This window comes from Hylobates moloch, unplaced genomic scaffold (genome assembly GCF_009828535.3).
Source record: "Hylobates moloch isolate HMO894 unplaced genomic scaffold, HMol_V3 SCAFFOLD_7, whole genome shotgun sequence".
NCBI classification, from domain to species: domain Eukaryota; kingdom Metazoa; phylum Chordata; class Mammalia; order Primates; family Hylobatidae; genus Hylobates; species Hylobates moloch.
Genome location: NW_026652282.1, coordinates 3,661,275 through 3,671,105, shown reverse-complemented (window position 1 = coordinate 3,671,105; position 9,831 = coordinate 3,661,275). Strand labels below are relative to the sequence as shown.

Here is a 9,831-nt window from a genome sequence, read left to right as displayed (position 1 = left end):
GGCACTCAGGACAAAACTCCACAGCTCTGTGGGTGATCTGTTTATCAGAGACTATAATACCACTCACACTGAATAAATTCATTTTTCCAACCCCAAAGTTACATGGTTAATCAAATTTTATTCTTAATTGTGAATTTGCATAAATATCAAAGAATACTTTTTAGTAATTAGCATGTGCTCTCGATTATTCTAATGAAAACCATCACTCAAAGTGAGGTACAAATTGAGGTTACTTTCATTATGCTCAACACTACATTTATACTGCAATTGTTGGAAGTTATATGAGGTTGTTTTTTGTGGGTTTTTTTTTTTTTTTCGGCTAGAGAAAGACTAAAGTCTCATATTGCCCTGACAGTCAATTGCCCTGATTATTTTTATTGTGTAGCCCCTCATCCCAGTCTCCCCTACTCGGTACTTGTGTAGCTGGTATATTTGAACAAGAGTAGTACTTTGCTGCTATCAATCTTCATCTTGTTAGTTTCAGTCCATTGATCTAGCCCAACAAGTCTCCTTTGAAGCTTGTTTCTTCATTTCTCTTTTCCATTCCTGGTTTCTTTTAGTCTCAATTGTGTCATACAAGGCATTATTATCTCGTCATCCCAGCTTCCCCAAATTGGCAGCCCTGATTCCCACACCATCCTTTTACTCATCCAAATCATTAGCTAAAATGGCCAACAGGAGACAGCCAGAGAGGGACCATAAGAAACACCCCTCCAGGCGGACATCCATCTCTTAATCCTCAGTGTCAATACTTGTAAGCTGATCTTAATTGTATCCTAACCAGGTCCACAAGACTATGATGAAAAAGCTTGTCAATTATTTTAGCTCCAAAGGAGATACAATCCTTCTAGTCTACTACATTTCTTGTACTTATCAGTCCCGTGAAATGAGTTTAGTCTGGCATGACTTACTCAAAATGAGCCCATTCTGACTCAACGTGACCTCCACTTTCTGATTTAAGTACTCACCAATGATCCTTTAAAATAATCCATTTTCAAAGTATCCTCAGGGATGACATTAAGCTCATGTTCTCTCAAAGCTAAATTGCTTTCTCAGCAATCTCACGTAACTTCTAATCCCCAAACTCAGCGTCCTCTCTCAACTCCCTCTGCCTGACTTCTCTGTGGGAGGCATTTGACACTGCCCAACACCCCATCTTCTTGCTCTCACATTTGTGCAATTCATGTTCTTCTAATCTTTGAAAAATCAGAACATTTGTTCATTTTAATTTTCAGTTTTCTAGATGGAAATCCGTATTGTTTTATAAATGATTTCTCAACATTATCAATGATAAGTCCAGAAAAATTGTAAGCTTTTCACAAATTTAAGAAGCAGCGTATTCAGGCTGGAAAATATTTCTTTCACAACTTGGTTCTCTTGTAACTTCCTCATAGTTTTAGGATTTTAATGTTCTTCTATATTTTAACTTCACAATCACCTCTCTGCAGGTCATTCTGAAAGAGAAGAAGCAGGAAAATAAAAGTCCAGGAGATATTCTGTCTTGCTGTAGAAGAACTAGTAAATGGTTTTTACCATTATGTAGGTGATGGAACACCTAGAATTTGCAGTACTCCCTATACGACACCTTGATATTGTGAAGGACTATGATTATTGATAGCTATTTTCATTTTATGATTAATTTGGCTAGCCAAAGCTAGCATATGTGACAAGTATTCTATAGAACATATAGAATTATAGTTACAAACAAATACACAACCCAGCCCTGCCCTCAAAACAAGTTGTTAAACGTATCCCATTGTGGGATTTTCTGCTAATAATTGTTGCATTTTGTTTATTTATTTATTTTTTTCAGTTAGTACTTCCAAACCAGCAAAGGCAGAGGATGTCAAACCATTAAGTAAGAGAATTATGGGAGGGGCCGGATGCGGTGGCTCATGCCTATAATCCCAGCAGTTTAGGAGGTTAAGGCGGGTGGATCACTTGAGGTCAGGAGTTTGAGAGCAGCCTGGCCAACAAGGTGAAACCCTGTCTCTACTAAAAATACAAAAAATTAGCTGGGTGTGGTGGTGGGTACCTGTAATCCCAGCTACTTGGGAGGCTGAGGCAGGAGAATCACTTGCACTCAGGAGGTTTGAGGTTGCAGTGAGCCGAGATCACCCCATGGCACTCCACTCCAGCCTGGGCAGCAAGAGTGAAACTGCATCTCAAAAAAATATATATTTATATATATATATATATATATATATATGAGGAAAAAATGGAAATTGACACTATTTTTTTATTCCAATGAATTTGGGTAGGTTGTGAAAAGACCACAGCCATTCCATAATTTTAGAAGCAAGGACCCAAAGAGATCTTGGTAGTGCACAGGGGACCTGACAAGCTATGTGTTGGAAGTTGGAAGGATTCCCACACATGCCCAACTTCTCAGACAAGCACTTACCTGAGCACAGTAGTTCCCACCTATTGTTCTACCCTTTGATTAGTGGCCTTTTGGAAGGAAAAACTCAGTGAAATCCACTATTTGTTTCTCATGCTCCTCCCTCCGTATTGCACAAAAGAATTAAAAACAGTGTCAGCTTCACCTAAAGAAACACAAATGTCTGCAAAAGGGGAGCTGTGAAGTGCCCCAGGGCAGAGGAGAGGTAGTTAGATGCCTTTGGATGGGGAAAATGTTTTATATCCCAAGTTCATTACAGTGTATCTATTTGCCTGTATGGATTAGCACCTAAGTCCTCAAATAACTAAGCAGCAGTGTATACCTTTCCCCAGGAGTATTGTATTGGGAATCAGGAATGACTGTTAGTAGCTTGGCTTTGTGGGAAAGAAAAAAAGAGAACATCAAGATGGAAAAGACAGTGGTAGCTACAAAGAACCAATAAGAACTGTTAAGTCTCTGGCCCTGAGGAAGAAAGGGCTTGAGAATAATCTTCAGAGAAGGACCTGTGAGCACCTCCCATATTTGGCTGATGCTATAAGACCCAAGATGAGGTCTTTTCTCCTTGTTCTTCTAGCTGTAATATTAACTCAAAGCCCCTTTTGATACCTTTCATTTTTTTTTCCTGCCTCAGCCTCTCCGAGTAGCTGGGACTACAGGCGCCCACCACCACGCCCGGCTAATTTTTTTTTTGTATATTTTTAGTACAGACGGGGTTTCACTGTGTGATCTGCCCGCCTCGGCCTCCCAAAGTGTTGGGATTACAAGCGTGAGCCACCGCGCCCGGCTCATATTTTTATTTTTATTTTTATTTTTTATTGTTTTTGAGACACAGTCCTGCTCTGTCACCGAGGCTGGAGGGCACTGGCATGATCTCAGCTCACTGCAACCTCCACCTCCCAGACTCAAGTGATTCTCCCACCTCAGCCTCCCAGGTAGCTGGAACTACAGGCATGCACCACCACAACTGGCTAATTTTTGTATATTTTTTAAAGATGGGGTTTTGCCATGTTGCCCAGGCTGGTCTCGAACTCCTGGACTCAAGCAATCTTCATGTCTTGGTCTCTGAAAGTGCTGAAATTACAGGTGTGAGCCACCATGCCCGGCCTCCTTTCATATTTTTAGATCCCTTACCTCATTCTGGGATTAAGACTTCCTGATACTTTTTCTACACTTTTCTGCAAAGGCTTTCTATTTTTTGGTTGACTGTGCACTCTACCCTTCCTATTTGGTGCATGTACTTGTGATACCTAGGTTCATTTACAGGGTTTTTTTGTGGTCATGATAATTTCTGTTGAAATGTCAGCCTTCTTGTATTCATTAGGATGATTTGCCATTGTACTGTCAAGTTTTCAGTTTTGAGAATTGCATGTCCATTCTCTGTTCTTGTTCCACATATAAATAAATGACTTCTTTATTATTTTGAGCTTAAAAAAAAAGAAAGAAAGCCATGCCTCTTTGAAACTGAGATTCCTCATAACATTCTCATAAGTCTATGCAAAGATTTCAGATTCCTTCACAGTTTTGTGCCCTTCCTGTCATTTCTTGTCACATCTTCTTCTTTTCCATATTTTGACTTTTTTCCTATAGTATTTTCCCTTCTTTTTATGAGAGTACCTATACCTATACCTAACCTATACATACCTTGGATCCTCTATGTCATTATTTTGTCATCTCTTAGCACTTTTCCCCCCATCAGTTCTCTGTTATGACATGACATTGCTCACAGTTAGGAAGCAGTTTCTCTGCCTCAAAAGAAACTCTTATGTTTTTTCGATAGGGTGAAAAAAATTAACTCTTTTCTGCTCAGTAAACCAGCCTTGCCAAGCAGCTGCCGTTTGTCCTATCTCCTCTGTCACACCATGTTTGTAGCCTACATCTCACTATGTCTGAAAGTTTCCATGATCATTCCTGCTTTCCCCATTCTTTTCTGCATTCTTCCCTTGAATCCCCACTTTGTCTTTTCAAGCAAAATTTTGCCTTAGGGGTTTTGCCACCAATTCTGGAGAACATATCAGAGGTGTTCTCCCTCTCTTAGTACCTCCCCTTCACACTGTTCAACTTTTATTTGGCTTGACAGTCTTTCTTCATAGATTGTGCTTTAGTATTTCTATGGTTCTTCACCTCATCAAAGACAGACTTTTATTTTATTTTATTTTGGAACAGGATCTTGCTTTGTCACCCAGGCTGGAATGCAGTAGTGCAATCATATAGCCCCCAACACCTGGGTTTAAGCAATCCTCCCACCTCAGCCTCCCAAGTAGCTGGGACTACAGATGCATGCCACTATGCCCAGCTATTTTTTCTGTTTTATGAAGAGACAGGGTCTCACAGTGTTGCCCAGGCTGGTGTCAAGCACCTGGCCTCAAGTTGTCCTCCCACCTCAGCCTCCCAAAGCACTGAGTTTGTTGACATGGGCCACTGTGCCTGGCCTAATTTTTTCCTTTTCTTCATTGTTTTCCATTGCTTTGGTCTGGAAACAGGAGATATCTGTAACAAAGCTCATCAATAAGAAGACATTATTTTTGTAGGTTTATTTCTGATGGACTCAATAGCAGTTAAAATTCTGAAATGTAAAAGAAATCTAATATTCCAATTTGTTCTGTCTTAATTGTCATACAATTTCATATGGATTTTGTATTGGCTTTCAATATTCTCCCTTAGATCCACATGCCCTACTGGGCATCCCACTCCATGAAGATTCATTCCTCTAGCACATGTGGGGTGAGCTCAGTCCAAATGACTCAGTAAGAGAAATGGTGTTATGCTCTGTTCCTTTGATACAAAAATGTAGTAGTCCTTGGAGTGGAAGTAGCAACATAAATTTGAACATCTTTATTTTTAACAATATTATAAGATTAACAATATTAGTACAGTTAACATCATTGTATATAATTCTATGTGGCTATTTTTCCCCATTTTCAAAATGGGCTGTTATCAAATCCATGTATGAAGAGTCCGTGTCAGATTGCCTCTATCTGAATATAAAGAAGTGTGTGTCACATAATGTGTGTGGCTTTCCCAGAGTCTGAGAGGACTCTGGACTTCCTCTGTTTCACTTTTCATAGCACCCTTTCTTTAATACCGTCTCCTATATTTTCACAAACCCCAGAGATACCTCAGTGGAAATGAACAGGCTCAGCCTTGGTTATAATTTGTTTCCTATTTTTGTTACATTTTGTTACAGTTTGTTATCTTTCTGTAAGTAATAATACCAGGGAACTTTGGGAAAAGAAATCATTCTAGAGACCATCAACTCCAGCTCCCTTATTTCACAGACCTAAGGATTCATCCAAGGTGCTAAGGGACATGCCCAGGTGTATTACTCAGGGTTCTCTAGAGGGACAGGACTAATAGGATAGATGTATATATAAAGGGGAGTTTATTAAGGAGTATTGACTCACATGATCACAAGGTGAGGTCCCACAATAGGCTGTCTACAAGCCAAGGAGCAAGGAAGCCAGTCTGAGTCCCAAAACGTCAAAAGTAGGGAAGCTGGCGATAGTGCAGCCTTCAGTCTGCGGCCGAATGCCCTAGAGCCCCTGACAAACCACTGGTATAGGTCCAAGAGTTCAAAAACTGAAGAACTTGGAGTCTGATGTGTTCAAGGGCAGGAAGCATCCAGCATGGGAGAAAGATGGAGGCCAGAAGACTCATCCAATCTAGTTTTCCCATGTTCCTCTACCTGCTTTTATCCTAGCTGCACTGGCAGCTGATTGTATGGTGCCTACCCGGATTAAGGGTAGTAGGTCTGCCTCTCCCAGTTCACTGACTCAAATGTTAATCTCCTTTGGCAACACCCTCACAGACACACCCAGGAACAGTACTTTGCATCCTTCAATTCAATCAAGTTGACACTCAATATTAACCATCACAACAAGTTCTTACGCTGTTGAGTGGTGGATCTCATTTCCCACAAATCAAGTCTCATGTTCTTCCTACACCCCACTGCCTTTGGCTCATTCTGCCTGAGGTCAAACGATATTAAGACACCCTGAAAATTCTCCTTTAAGAACATTGCCCATGTTCAGAACGTAGCTCTATTTTGAACTTGAACATCAGCTGAGTAGACAAGTACATCCGATGCAACTGCAATCATGTCCTTGGAAATTTATAGCATCGCTTTCAAGCTCAACAACTTGTTGGCAGCCACCCAAACTTCAGTTCTGTCTCTAAGTAAAAATAAAATAGAATACATGTCATTAGCATAACTATGACATTTAGGCAAACTCAGGGACATTTAGACCTCACGCATCTGGGTAATTAATTATATAATTTTTTCTTACGCATAGATGTCCTTTCTTTATGTTTGTTACAGTCTCGAATTCCTCCCCTCTCAGAAGATAAGCCAAATATTTTCACTTTGTCACTCACTTTTTAAATTTTCTTTTTTTTCCTGTTTTTCTTTAAAAATTTTTTCTTTCTTTTTTCCTTTTTACTTATTTTTCTTTTTTGTCACTTACTTTTTTCTATTCTAAATTATTCTCTTTAAGTTATCAAATAAATGGGGAAAATGATGGGACTTAGCAGGTTATCTAAGTGGTTATTTTTTTAAATTTTATTTTATTTTTATTTTTTTTGAGACAAGGTCTCACTCTCTCACTCAGCTGGAGTGCAGTGGTGCAATCATAGCTCACAGTAGCCTCGACCTCCTGGACTCAAGTGATACTCCTGCCTCAGCCTCCCAAGACGCTGGAACAATAGGCACATGCCACCATGCCCAGCTAATTTTTACATTTTTTATAGAGACAGGGTCTCACTCTGTTGCCCAGGCTGGTTTTGAACTCCTGGGCTCAAGCAATCATCTTGTCTCAGTCTCCCAAAGAGCTGGATTTCAGGTGTGAGCCACTACACCCAATATTTTTTTAAAATTTTTTTAAAGACATCAAATAAATGAGGAAAATAATGGGCCTGAGCAGGTTGTCTAAACACTTGACTTTGGTGATCACAAACAAGGCATTTACTTGCTGAGTGGGCAAGAAAAAAAAAATCTTAAAAGCAGACTCAAGTGCAAGTGATTGAGATACAAATATAGTATGTTTGTATTTGAATGGTCCGCTGGAGAGTAATGGTAAAAATGCACACAACCTCATCTGTGCGGGGCAGATAGAGAAGAACTTGCTTGGGGGCAAGCGTCCTGGCAAGCTAGGTATTGCAAAACCATAATGTCAAAAATTTGAAACAATTCCACAAGCCCAAACCTGACCAAAAGCCTAACCTGGGAAGTGCAAGCATGCTCCCGTGGGAATGAATCAAGTGACAGAAGCAACTATCAGCATGCTCGTGCCCTGTGCAGAGAGGCAAAACACCCGCCAGTAGGCACTTTCCACCTGGAGTCACCCGAAACCAGGACTCTGTAACAAATAAACATTTATGTTCTGACATTCTTTATATGCAGTGTCCACTAGCCTGGCACCACCTCACACACCCTCTCTCCAACCTGCTGGCTCTCCCTCTTTTGGAAGGTACCAATTCCCAGTTTTCTGACTTCGTTCCTTCAATAAGGGAAGCTCTGTCTGCAGTTCCCAGCCCATGCGGCATTGGCATTTCCAGCGAGATGCATTCCCCCTCTGCCTACCCTGTCCCCACCTTCTGAGGTGAGATCCAGTTGCTACCACTCCTCTCTGCAGCCTGGACAGCTTCTCTGTCATTCTGCTGGAGACGTTGGAGGCAGTTAGAAGGGGAAAGTGGAAGAAGAGTCCAGCCAAAAAGAGTACTTTTTGGGGCAGGACAGGTGAATGAGGAAACTGGAACTTAATTTTTTGTTGATTCCTCGTTTTTTAGAACTTTCTATTTGGGGAAGTTGGTTCAAATAAGTGAATTTTTCTTAATTAGAGGCTACCCTGGGAATCCCAAGAAAAGACATGGCCCTTGATATTGATGTACCCCTAGACCTTTGGGATAGATGGGCAAGTAGACAGATGTGTTCAATGGAGGGATTTTACATGGCAAACAGCAGTACACACAGACAGCCCAGAGCTCAGTATCTGAGGCATTCGGGTTAGGGAGGGGCCCTTGAAGAAGTAAAGACTCAAGGCAAACCCTGGAAGGGGCTCAGGATTTAGACTCCTGCATAAGCATTTCTCAGGAAGTTGGGAGATAACAGCCTTTGTGTGTGTGTGTGTGTGTGTGTGTGTGTGTGTGCACACCTGCACATGTAAACCTAGGGTGTTTGAATGTAGGGCGTGGGAGGGGAGTTCCTGTTGGTTTGGAGTTAGTAGATTATAAGGTGCGAGGTTGGGAGGGAAGGAAGTAATGCCAAAGAGGTGAGAAGGGACTAAGACACCAAAGTCCTCTTTCCCCTGCCTTCCCTGAGTCCTGGAGGAAGTCAGGAGGCTTTTCTGCTAGCTCCGAACATAACCACCACTAAAGGTGAGCAGCTTCTCCTTGTCAGTGCTCTACCTTATGTCAACTGGCTGAACAATCTCTATTTCAACCTATGACTTTTATTTTTTTAGCTCATGTCTCTTATTAACTCATACATGATTACTTGTCTGGTTTGTTGAAGCAATAAGACAACATTTGCCACAATAATTCCTGTCAAAGTGGCTGGCCATAAAACCTCCTGCACCACATCCATCTAAAAGGCACTTCCCATGAAGGCAACCAATTTTGCCATTGTCATGCACCTTGGAGTATTTCAGGACAGCCAGCCTAACCTTCTTTCTGTAATGCATCTTCTTTTTGGAAATGGCGTAAGGCTTCTTCATTTTCTTAGCATCACCATGAAATCTCAACACATGATGAAGAGTGGACTCCTCTTGAATGTTGTAGTCAGACAAAGTACGTCCATCTTCCAGTTGCTTGACAGCAAAGATCAGTCTTTGCTGGTCAGGAGAAATTCCTTCCTTATCCTGGGTCTTGGCCTTTACATTTTCTATTGTATCCAATGGTTCAGTGTTGAGAATGATGGTCTTCTCCATTTTTACAAAGATCTGCATTTTTAAAAATCCAAAAAGTATTTATTACACTCCCACTCTGAGGCAGGTGCTGTAACATTTTCTAGGAATACAAGGACCATCAAAACTAGATGGGTTCCTACCTCAGTGGTTAAATAATTACACAAATAAATGTGAATTTACAACTCTTCTAAGTGCAGTGAAGGATACAGATACATGAATATGTATACATTTATACATACAAATATATATGCAAGTATATGTATCTTATAAGGGGATTTGACTCAGTCTTGGGGGAGAGATGGTTCATTTGAAGAAGTGACATTCCAGTTGATATTTTGAAAGTGTTAACTAAGAGTTAACTAGGGAATACTTGGGTATGCATGTGGCAGGCCAGGCCTCACTAACAGCTGAGCAGGCAGGCCTCCGTAACAACTGTTTCAGCACTGACTGAGTGGTGAAGTTAAATATTAAAAGCTGAAAGAGCCAGTGTCCTTATACAAAGGCTGGAATGTAACAAAAGCCCACCAAGAG

At 40.9% G+C, this 9,831-nt stretch overlaps 1 pseudogene; it reads right to left on the bottom strand.

The window, feature by feature from the left end:
* Positions 1–8,884: 8,884 nt before the first annotated feature.
* On the bottom strand, positions 8,885–9,339 carry LOC116811506 (ubiquitin-ribosomal protein eS31 fusion protein-like; annotated as a pseudogene).
* Positions 9,340–9,831: the final 492 nt, after the last annotated feature.